Below are 11,306 nucleotides of genomic sequence, written 5' to 3'. Positions count from 1 at the left end.
ATATTCCCAGTGAAATGAAGCAGAATCTTGAAGTGGTAGGAATACACCTTATGATACCTTCCTTCATAGGTGAAGTACCTCTGTATGTAGGTAAGTAAATTAGCGTATGAATCTTTGATAAAGCTTCTGGACACTGATTTGTTTAAATCTGAATCAATGAACTCTAGTTTCAGAAATTCCTTGCAGGCGGTCATATCAAACTTGAAATTTTTAAACCATCTTTCCTGTCCCCTTGGAATCTCAGTGACTACAGATATAACTTTTGGAGAGATTGGCAATTCAAGCACCCCAACTTTCGAATTCAGTCCTGTGAAATTTAAAGCAAATTCTTTGGTGACTTGCATATGGCCTCCTTGAAGTTTTTCACAAAACCTCCAATAGCGAACCTGTTTGAAGGCTTGTTCAACTTCATCGTTCTTTAGGATGATATATAAACCCTCAGATTCATTCCTTCGACATTTTCTTGACCTATGATCCTTTCTTTCTACAGACCCCTCCATGAAATTCCAGCAGAATGGAAATTTGAAAAACTGGCACTGTCTCAATCTCCAATTATTGCCTCACTTGAAAGTTGTCTCGCTTGAAAACTACCTTGCTTGATCTTCACAGAATTTAAACTAGATGCTTTCCAATTTTCTCCTCATGCATGAACTCAAACATAATTATGACTGTGAGTATTTAGCCTCTTTTTGAAACTTGTAACCTGAACATACCAAGACATTTAATGACCCTAATGATGAGGATAAGCGGTTGAATGTGATAGGCAAAGTGTATGGAATAACCACTGATGATGTAAAAATAATGGATTTTGATAGATTTGACAGCTGGGTGAGATTTGCTACGGATCTGCACGAATCCCTGATTTCGTAGCGCAGCCAGTGCAAAATCTGGGTTTTGCGCTACGAAAACACCTAGACTGGGTTTTTGCGCTACGAAAACTCCTAGACAGTTTCGTAGCGCATAAGAACCTTGAAACAAATTTGATACATGGAATCTACGTGAGTTGTGGGACCAGTGATGAATGAGAACGGATTGTTGACCTTTATTTAACCATACCACCAAGACTCCTAGGACTTAGACACTAAAGCAAAGATGGAAAAACTGAACTCGGACTAACACCTAACCTTTACAATCAAACTGATATGAAAAATTTAGAAATTTCTTCTTAACTGATAACACCTTACCTCCTTCAGTAGCCACTGATTTCCATTTTGTTGTTTTATGAAAACTGTGCCCATTCCAATGATTTTACAGGGTTTATCATCACCCAATCGAACCTGTCCAAAATCTCCTTGAACATAATCATGAAAATGTTTCCTATCAGGTGTGGCATGGAATGAGGCCCCTAAATCTACCACCCAGGCATAAATAATATTTTCTAATGAAAGAATCAAAGCATCTTGCAACTTACATTCGCTTCATGATTGTTTTCTTGTTGCGCGTCTCCTTCTTGTCCTTCCAAGACTTGCAGTATTTCTTCAAGTGTCCTTTCTTCCAACATTTCCAGCACACTATCCCTGATCTGGACTTGGATCTACCTTTTCTTGACTTACTGTGATATCCTGGGCTCTTTCCTCTTTCCATTTTTCTTCCCCTAGTCTCTGCAGTCAAAGCATTACCTGATGTCTCACTGGAGCTTTTCCGTCGCATTTCCTTGCTAAGGATTGCATCAACAACATCATCAAACTTTAAAGTACTAGATCTAGAGACAGAGTTACTAATGGCCATAACTAAGCCATTCCAACTTTCTGGCAATGAGCACAGAAATAACAGAGCCCTAACTTCATCATCAAAATTTACCCTTATAGAACTTAACTGACTTGTAACTGTATTAAAATAATTTCAATGGTCTGCAACAGATCCACCTTCTAACATCTTCATATTAAATAAACATTTCATAAGAAAGACCTTATTTGAGGCCAAGGGTTTTTCATATAGTTTGGCCAATGTCGACAATAAACCCTGTGTTGTCGTTTCTTTTGAAATACTAAACGCTACCGACACCGCTAGGCACAATCGTATTGTTCCAAGCGCCTTTCTGTTGAGAATATCCTTTTCTATGTCTGTCATACTTGTCAGCTTCTTTGTCTTTCTACCCAATGGTAGGTACAGATCTCTCTGATACAGATAATCTTCCATCTGCATCTTCCACGGCTGGTAGTTTTGGCCATTGAATTTTTCAACCCTAAACCTACCATCTTCTGCCATTGCTCCCACTCGAACCAGGAACCCTACTCTCCTGCGAGTTTATCAGCCAAATAGACCTTCGGCTCTAATACCAGTTGTTAGAAAATTATGTAGTATGGAGCAATGGAACACATATAATATTTCAGAAATATAAACACAGAAAACGCATAAAACAAGAGAGACACAGATATACGTGGTTCACCCAGTTTGGGCTACATCCACAGAGAAACAGCCAATCCTTCTTTTATTATATTATCCAGCAAACTGAAGAGATACAACCTACAGTAGATCCGCTAGAACACCCTCTTCGCTCTTAATCTCCTCTCTGTTCCTCACTCAGAATACAGATATACATAGAAACAATACAATTCCCTCATATATAGTGATGGGTTGCCTTCTAGGGAAAAAAACCCTAAACTAAACATAACTTCTACCGTTAGATCATCCGCCTAATGAACGACCCAGATTGACTAGAAATCACTAGAATTTTACAAGGCAATTTTACATCTATTTTTAGCTTCGGGGGCACTGCCCTCGAACCCCCCATTTGGGGGGGATTTACCCCCCCGCACCCCCTCGCATGGAGGAGTGTACAGTCTTTCTGGGGTATACATCCGGCTGAAACCTTTGAATACAGAAGATAATCAGGCTCCACACCCAACACTCAAAAATAATCTTTCGCTTCTTTAGATTAATCACCCCGTTCATGTCAGTGGCCCAATCAATTCCTAAGAGTGCGGGGTAGGGATTGTTGTCATCAGAAATCTCTATTACTTCAAAGTCTACTAGCACGCTTGCTCTTTCAATATCCATGGTGATTCCCTGCAATCTCCCCATAGGTATTATCTTTTGCTGGTTTGCCATTCATAGCTGGATAAGAGACCATTGTAGCGTAGGCCTTCCAATGCGCTCCCATGTTTGCTTCGGCAGAACATTCGCATCTGATCCTAGGTCCAGAATTACTTGGTCCATCTCATATTCTCCAATTTTTTCGGTCAACCTCATATCTCTTCCCATCCTCGTCGCATGCTTTCCAATCTTCTAGACTACATGTGGCTATCCTTGCGTGGTCCCAGCGCATCTGTTAATGAGTTCATGCAATCCCTTTATAGCCTTACTGTCGCGCAGTAGCTTCATGCATGTTTCTAGGAACGTCATAAGCATAGATGGGTCCATTTCCAGCTCCGATCTATCTTTGCTTTCTGAAGTGGAGGCATCAGCGAAGCTCTTCTTAGCTTCCATGAAGGTTTCCTTATTGCGCTCCAAATCAAACTCTGCTTCTTTTGTCGGAGCCTTGCGAACCCAAGTACTATCTTCGAGCTATTTGCCTTTATCATCTCCCATCGTAATTCGCTTCGGAGCACAATGTTCACATTTGGGTCTTCCTCACATGGCTCATACCCCATCATCTGCAGGTTCTGAGTCGGGGGAGGTTGTAGCGCTCCCTTGTCGCGCATCCTAGCTATCAGCGTAGGACAATCCTCCATCTCATGATCAAACAAGGTACAATACAGACATGATGGACGTATTGGATTCGTATAATCACGGGCGTAATGTCCTGGCCCTCCACAATTATAACATATTAGTTGTCTACGACCTCTTCGAGGTCCTCCTCCACCTTGGCCTCGCCTGTGCCCCTGAAGTCCGGTTCGCACCACTCCTACATTCTGGTCAAGGGGCCGCGTTTCGGCCCGAACCCTATAGGTGGGAGTTCTATCCATCATCAGCTCATATCTTCTACAAGTGCGCTCATCGTGTCCAACTGATCTACAAAAATTACAGAACAACTGTTGCGAATTTTGTCTGTGCTTCTGTAACAAATGGCAGTTTTCTGTAGCATGCTTTCCTCCTATTTGACAAATCGCACACCACAAAGCGGGTGTTGCGCTAGGTCTTTCTTGTGCCTCCATTCTCAATGGCATTGGTCCTCCTCCCATGAGGTAATTTGCGAACACCAAGCAGTGGTCCTTGTCATGACCCTAACCCTTACATTTAATGCACCATACCTCTTCGTGCACTTCTGGTCAAGCTGCCCTGTCCTGTTTCAAACTCTACATCTCAAGACATAAGTTTTTCAACTATGCGTGGATCTACTAAACTCCCAAGTTAGCATCTTGTATCAGGGTCTCATGCAGCCTCATCACGATCTCCAAGGCTTCTTCCTGAGTCATTAACCTCTGTTGCAACAAAAAGTTCCTCAAATGCGGCGTCAGTGATGCTACAAACCATTCGCGGTGCTTCCCATCCGTCAAAGTCATATTAGCTTCACAAATCATACTCTTCAGTCTCTAATCCAACTCCCAAGGAGTTTCGCCTAGCAGCATTGTGATATCTTTGAATCCAATGATTGACTGTGCCTCTGACTTCGGCCTGCTAAATTCTCTGTTCAACGCAATTTGGATATCCACGACCCCCACATTCAGATTTTCATTAGAATGCTTAATATACCAGGTCAGCATGTGATCATACAAAGTGCTGACCAGTGTCTCTTTCTTTATATCTTCATATATAATTCCCTGTGCTTCCCATATAGCCCTTATCATGAACCAAAACTGGTCTAGATCTTCATTTCCTACTCCCTTGAACACAGGCAACTTTATTGCACTTGCCATATTGACTCACAGTGGTGGCGGAGGCGATATGGGTGAAGATGGAGGTGAAGGTGGTGAAGTTGGTGGTGGTGTGGGTGGGGGTGGTATGCACAGAATCCTCTGCCTTATCAAATTGATCGCACTTTGCGGTGAGACCTTCACAAGCTCTTACTCGTCCCCTCGTGGAGGTGAAATCAAAGGGCTATTCTTTGGTCTCTTACTTCCTTCATTTCTATAGGATTTTCCACTTCGCGTGGCTCCGGACATCAAGGTAATTGCATAACCCTCTTTTCACACAATAACATTTTAATCCAAGTGTTCAGAGACTTTACGTACTTACCTCACGGTCCTTGGAGAAAGTGTCACTCTGCCTCGCTATAGCTGACTAAAGTATCTACCGCGAACTCAGTAATGAATCCTCCTATAATCCGATCGATCTAGTGATCAAAAACACATGAAATCTTATCCTCCAATGCTTCCAATCTGCGCACCAACTCTGGGGTCCACACAATAGGATTGTTGAGTTTCCACCTTTCTTGGCTATCTGCTAGCTTCGCAATCCACTCGTACAGCTCAGTAGGGAAAGATGCGAAGAAAATTTCATGGATCTTTGTGTACAGATAGCAGTCTAACCACTCTTCTTTTGTCAGCCACAGATTCTTATTTTCCTGCACCGCGAACTCATGAACTCTCCTGTCCAAACAACCTTCAATTTCCTTCTTAGTTGGATTCTAATGATACGACATCAGACATCTCTATGTAGATTCCAGTCCCAAAAATGGAACCATTTGTTGGCTTGAGGGGGCCTAACCTAGGTTTGGAGTTATTTAGCCAAACAAATCCCTGTACTTCTGGCCCTTTCAGAAACAGCCCACAGAGCGCCGACTGAGGTGTCACCCAAAGCCGTATGGGGGGATGCTGGAACCAAGTTTCCGCACCCTTGAGATGTCTGAGGGGTCGATTTAGTTCAATCGTGAATACCATCGCACAGGTCACTTCGCGCAGTTTCCTGACCTGCAAGGCCTTTTTGCTCTATTATGCTCGCCTTCGCACAACCCTAACCAGGGACTAAGGAGCTTTCGCTATTAAAGTGGTGATCTGCGCTATTTCCCCAAGTTACACTGTGGATCCTACTTGTCTTCTTATAACAGTTAGTTATCTTTGTGTAAATAAATACTTTATTTTATATTAACTTATTCAACACATTCATATAATTTCATGCAGAAAATAAACAGTAAACTTGCAATTCATACCCAATATACTTCAATGCATAAAATAGGAAAAGATACACAAAAATAATGAAAAACTTCTCTTTATTAATGCCTCAATCGGTTATAGACTCAACCTGCCCTGTGCACTCAGCTGCAAGGGTCTGCGCAGTCAGCTGCAGAGCCTTCTCCTACTCTACTACACAAAGACACAACTCGACGCTTCAACTAAGACTCAATTCATCATCATTAGATCTTACATACTTCTTAGATTTTCTTTTACACTTAGAGCCTCGCTCTATTTATACAATCCCATGGTCTACAAACCATGGGTAGATCTTTCAAGCCGACATTACATTACAAAAGTAAGGGAGAATAACCTTATGACTCAATTACAACTTCACACTCCACGCCCACAAATCGCGGAGTCTTTACATCGGACTTTGTCAAAAATTGGGCTTTAAGCCCCAAAACTTGCCTTGGGGGATCTCGCGCCCAACACACGAGATACAATAAAACCTAAGAGACAACCATGTTCGACGTAGAAGACACACTTATGGGGATTAAGCCGAATATTATAGTGTCGAAAATGCAAAAATATGGCCCGAAGGTGGTTCAGATGGTCACAACGTTTAGCAGAATGAGCTGGTAAGTCGTCTAGATAAGGCTGAAAAATGTATCGAATATCATGAAAAGCATATGACATTGCTCGGGGAAACTAGCACCAGCATTCTTCAGGGAAAAAGGGAGCTTCTTATCGGAAAAATTTCCCCATGGACAGATAAAGGTCGTTTTGTCTTGATCATCGAATGATATGTTAATCTAGTTGTAACCAGAAAAACCATCCATAAAAGAGAAAATTTCACTCCCAGCACACTCATTGATGATTTGATCAATAAATGGAGTGGGATAGTTATCTTTCGGGAATGCATGATTGATGTCGCGGTAATCAACTCAAACTTGGATCTTGCCTTGCTTTTTAGTAACAGATACAATGTTAGAAACCCAATCTGTTAATGGGATCAGATAGATGAAACCAACTTTTAAGAGCTTTTTAACCTCTGCCTTAATAGCAGCAACATTCTTAGGATGCACGAGATGAAGCCATTGATGAATAGGCTTCGCACCAGGATACGTGCGTATTTCATGCTCCACAATAGCTAGATCAATACCAGGAATTTCCTCATATGACCAAGCAAATACATCACAAGATTATTTAAAATGATCGGTGTGAACCCTGATCTCATTAGGAAAATAGGAAACCCCAATATGAATGTTCTCGATAATGGTTGCAGTAATGTTCCCCATATTACCTTCAAACAAGATTGCGTGCACCAAAACAGGTGTTTGAAGTGGATGTGTCGGGTTATGAGAAATGAAAGCTTCAAGACATGATGAAATTTCACTTAGGCTTGGAAGAAACGAAGAACGATGATGAATATAGTTCGAAGGGGTTTCGTCAAGAGACATAACCTCAATAATACATTCATCGGTGGGGAATGTCTCGTTCAAAGGATCCAATCCCAAGAACAAAGCGAAGTAGATTGCGCATAAGTATCTAGGTCCATATTGAAGAGAGCATGAATATCTGAAGCATTCGCTGACACTTAAACAATTTCATGGTAAGCATGTTCCAATGGACTTAGCAACATTGAATCACCAAACGAATCAATCTAATCTAGAGAAGGAATAATCCAAGGATTTGTAGAGACATATATCATATTGATCGAGGATACATTTGGAGGCGGGAGATAAAAAGTTCCCATTAAAGAAGAATATTTAAAAATACCTTCCCCTACACTCTCATATGGAATGTTAGTGTTTCCCACATACTGAACATTGTCATTCAAAGCACCAGAAGAGAAAAAATACAATTGGTCGACGGTGACTATTTTTCCTTCATGAGGAAAACGGAGCACCTGGAACAAAGAGGAAACCACACAAAACATGACATGGGTACAACTTTGCCCGAGAAGAAGGTTGTAATTAAGATTTGCGTCTACAACTTCCACTTCTAGCTCAACAATATTTCCTTCCAAAGTGATAGGAAAATTTGTGAGAATACCATACAGAGGGAGCCTCTTACATCAAAGGCCTCCAAGGTGTTTGAGGACTAGTTAGGGGTTAGAGAGCCAATGGATTTCCAACATGAAACAGACATGATGCAGGTGGAAGCACCTTCATCAATGACAGTCTGATGGCTCATCTTTCCTATTATAATAACTTGAATCAGAAAAGCAATCTCATGAGGAAGAGGAGGAACATGGTTTTCAAGATCGAAAGTAATCAAACTAGAATCAACAGGATCAATAGCCCCTATAATAGATAACAATGATTTCCACTACATTGGACATGTCTGGAGGACTTCCAAAGAAGACATCACTGAAAGTTATTGTTAGGCCCCTATACTACTAGTGTAACCCCTTATTGTTATTATCACAACCCACTTATTATATTTATGTACCCATGTAGTGCCCATATTGTTACTATTGTGCCCCATAGAAGCCCACTATTGTTATTATTGTGCCCTTACATTATTATTGTTATGTCGGCTCTGATTATGTTATGACCCCTTAGACTCCTATATATAGAAAGGAGGTCTTTTCATTTGTATCATCCAAGAATTGCTCATTTATGTAATGTAAAGGAGGTTGCCCCCTTGAAGAGGCTGAATTCTAAGACGTGGATCTCTCTTTTCTATCTTTTTGTGAGCTGGTTTCATAACATTTGGTATTAGAGCTTTGGATTCTAGGGTTTCGCTGCTCAAATAGGTCATCGTGGCATTTTCTCTATAACTTTTTTTCTACGACATTTCATAAGCTAAAAACCAAACCCATTTGAGAAGAAATTGCGCTGAACCTCGGGTCCAAATTTCAGAGCTTTTCGTGCTATATTTGCGGAGATATGATCTGAGGAATTTGGTCTTTTTGCAGACTCCTGAATTACATTCCAAACAGGTGACCTGGGGAAAATCATCATAACCTTCTCTCTGAGAATCGGATTGAAATTTCGTCAGAAGGTACAGAAATATGACAGATTGTAGTTTCTTGTATATATTTTTTTAGTTCCAAAGGTCGAAACAGTGACACGTGCCACTTCATACAAGTTCGCTCTTCTGGAAAGGTCTATAATCAGGTCATCTTGGGAGATTGTGCATAACTCTTTCTTGGAGAATCCAATTTGGATCATACTAGTGGCATTGGAAAGAGGACATAGAGGGCTACTACAGCTTGCAATTTCAAAACTTAAAGATCCGAAAGAACAGAGTTACAATCGTTTCAAGATCAAGCTCCTAAAATCAAGAAAAAGCAAGATGAGGAAGTTTGATGGCAAGGATCCGGTAAATTGGATACTTCAGATGGAGCAATATTTTGATCTACATTGTGTACCACTGTTACAAAAGGTATGTATTGCATCTTCATATTTATAACGGGATCAATTTTTATGGTATGAAGGGCTTTGTTCTCGTAAACAACTTGTTACGTGGTCAATTTTCACGGAGGAAATGATAGCACAATATGAGGATACAAAGAGCAACACCTTCTTTAGAGCAACACCACAACAATTGGAAAGTGTAAAAGGGCTTTGTGACATAGTGGAAAGCAAAATTATGGAAACTAGGAAGCATACCCCTCACAACTATAAAGATGGAAGTGTTGTTTCTCCTAGCCTTCCACAACCTACAAGGGTTACACCACAACAATTGGAAGAAAAAAGAGGAAAAGGGCTTTGTTACAATTGTGATAGAAAATGCACTAAAGGTCATAAGTGTGCTGAGAAGAAATTATTTTACATATAATATGAAGAGGAGGAAGAAAAGGATCAAGAAACATCAAAAGAAGAAGATATACACCAGGACCCCACCCCAGAGAAAGAAGAAATGAATCATACCATGTCTTGTAAAGAATTGGCAAGAATTACCACTCCTCAAACTCTCAAGATAGAAGGACATATCAAGAAGAAAAAGGTGCAAGAAGTGAAAGATCACATCGAGAAAGAAGAAATGAATCCAACCATATCTTGTAAAGCATTGGCAAGAATTACCACTCCTCAAACTATCAAGATAGAAGGACATATCAAGAAGAAAAATGTTCAAGAAGTGAAAGATCACATCAAGCATCAAGAAATGAATCCGACCATAGCTTGTAAAGGATTGGAAGAAATTACCACTCCCAAAATCTGGAGATAGAAGGACATATCAAGAAAAAAAGGTTCAAGCAGCGAAAGATCACATCGAGCATCAACAACAAGTTCTCCAACTTTTAAAGGATAACGCCACTTTGGTGAAAAATCAAACGAAACAACAGGTAGATCAAAATCGTAGTGAAAAATGTTTTGATTTAGGTGATTTGGTATTTTTACTACTACATCTCAAGCAAGCTATTTATGAGAAGGAAATGTTGGCAATACTACATGCACTTAAAAAATGGTGAGCTTACCGAATGGGAAGACTCTTCAAGGATGAGGATGTGGAAGCATTGTTTTGTGCTATTTCTATTATCCAACCAAATTGGATAAACGAAGAAAGGGATGAATGGAAGAAGGATGAAGAAGTATGGCCACTTATTCAAAAGTTGCAAAAGATCCCAATTCAAACAATATTGCCAGAAATTGAAGAGGAAGGAAAAATCATATTGGAACCTGGAGCAGTCACAGAAACAAGAACCTAACAGCTATGAAATCGATCAATTTTAGAGTATCTCATCAAGTGGAAGAACTTACCCGTTGAAGATTCCACATGGGAGGACAAGAATTTTATACAGAAGCATCAAGAACTACTCAAGTGTTGAGGACAACGCCTTTTGAAGGAGAGGGGCATGTTAGGCCCCTATACTACTAGTGTAACCCCTTATTGTTATTAGTACAACCCACTTATTATATTGATGTACCCATGTAGTGCCCATATTGTTACTATTGTGCCCCATAGAAGCCCACTATTGTTATTATTGTACCCTTACATTATTATTGTTATGTCGGCTCTGATTCTGTTATGACCCCTTAGACTCCTATATATAGAAAGGAGGTCTTTTCATTTGTATCATCCAAGAATTGCTCATTTATGTAATGTAAAGGAGGTTACCCCGTCGAAGAGGCTGAATTCTAAGGCGTGGATCTCTCTTTTCTATCTTTTTGTGAGCTGGTTTCATAACAGTTATTGAGCTAGATCCTCGACTATACTGTAATGTTGTGTAGCTCTAGCATTCAGATTATAGGGTGATTTCTGAAGCACACCTTTGGGAGGTGGTCAGAGAACAGATTCATTATTAGGTTGCTCAATATGAAGCGGACCAGAATTGGGTGGAGTAGAAGTAGAAGGTAA

The sequence above is a fragment of the Pinus tabuliformis genome, chromosome 2_2 (genome assembly GCF_031772625.1).
Source record: "Pinus tabuliformis cultivar Carrire ecotype Pingquan chromosome 2_2, CPIR1, whole genome shotgun sequence".
Taxonomy (NCBI): Eukaryota; Viridiplantae; Streptophyta; class Pinopsida; order Pinales; family Pinaceae; genus Pinus; species Pinus tabuliformis.
The sequence above is the reverse complement of the archived record's forward strand: the minus strand, read 5'-3'. Positions refer to the sequence as shown.